The following is a 1,564-nucleotide window of genomic DNA, read 5'->3' as shown; positions in this document are numbered from 1 at the left end:
TGGCTCCCGCCCGCCCGCGCCTGCCGCGCCTCCCGCCGCGCCGGGGCAGGTCGTGGCGCGGGCAGCGGGGCCGGGACGTCCGACACACACCGCCCACACCCCCGCGCCTGTCCTAGGTGCATATGTATGTGTCTGCGTGCACAAGTGCAGCTGTATGTCGTGTGTTTACACACGCACGTCCATGCGCCATAGCATCATAGAGAAGCAGGTCTGGGAGGGACCTCAGCGGTCACCTAGTCCAGTGCTTCTCAACTTTTTTTTTTTGTACCAGGGCCAACTTGTAAACATTGATGGCCAGTGCCCCTCACTCCCAACCTGCTGCCCCCAAGCCCCAGCTCCCCCAGTGTGCGTGGGACATGGGGGCCCCAAGCAGGCTAGAGCATTGCCAGAGTGCAAGGGAAATGCCATGGTTTCCCAAGTTTTTCTCCTTTAAAAAGACAATCCGTTTTTAAAGTGTGTTTGTGACCCTTTTGTAGAGTCTTGCGACCCACGGGTTGAGAAACGCTGGTCTAGTCTCTGCTGAGACAGGATCATCCCTATCCAAACCATCCCATATGGAGCATCTACTAAATCCTGGGTAAAACTCCCATCAGCCCTGACACAGCACGGACTTAACACCCTAACTTGTCACAGCGGAACGTCAGTAGCCCTGATTCAGGGGTGTCATATTCACATGGCCCACAGAGGGCTTGTCCACAGGCTGGATCAGCCCATGGACCACACCTCCCTCCCACATGCCAGATCCAGCCCTGGGTCCAGGACATGTGCTGCATGCGTCACTGGAGACAGAGCAGCCAGGGTGGGTGGCACATGTGGCACAGGTCTGGGCCCTGTGCATGGGACTGGTGCAGCACCCACCACATGTGGCCTGAGGGTCTGCTCAGAGACCCAGCAGCAGCATGGGGGACCGTATCTTTGACACTCCTGATATGTTATTGGGGTGGAGGTAGGGATATGTATAGGGGCTCATTGTGTGTAAAGGCACACTTTTCTTTCTCTAAAATAGTTATCCACACTCCATATACATAAATAGTAATATGTGTGTATGTGTGTGTACACACATATCAATATATGGTCTATATGTGTAGCTATCTTTCTATGTATAGTAGCTGTAGAAGGGTACCATATGGCCCATCTTGTGCTAAGCTGTTGAGTACTCCTATAAATATTTTACTATCCCAACCATTCTCAAGCTGTGGGTAAATCTCTAGTGACTTGCCATCAGTTGTCTGAGGGATGTGTGTGGGGGTGGGATAGTATAAACTCCTTCTAACCACTATCCTCATCTTCCAGAGTAGCAGATTTGTCCAAAATTATGCTGCAAATCATTATAAAATGAACTGTGACCAATTAATTGGTCTCAAAAACAAGACTAATCAACACTTTCAAACTTAGTCTATTGATGGAAAAAATACCACTGCAGGGTATAAGTGAGTAAATGGATTCAGGATAGTTATCCATATCTATTCATGTTGGTGTCTGTAAGTGAGAGAAAAAATATTTTGTGATTAACAACATGTGAGGACAGAGGAACTTTAAAGAACCTCCCCCCCCCCCCCCCCAA

Source organism: Alligator sinensis, unplaced genomic scaffold (genome assembly GCF_000455745.1).
Source record: "Alligator sinensis unplaced genomic scaffold, ASM45574v1 scaffold350_1, whole genome shotgun sequence".
Classification (NCBI taxonomy): domain Eukaryota; kingdom Metazoa; phylum Chordata; order Crocodylia; family Alligatoridae; genus Alligator; species Alligator sinensis.
Note: the sequence above shows the minus strand (reverse complement) of the source record.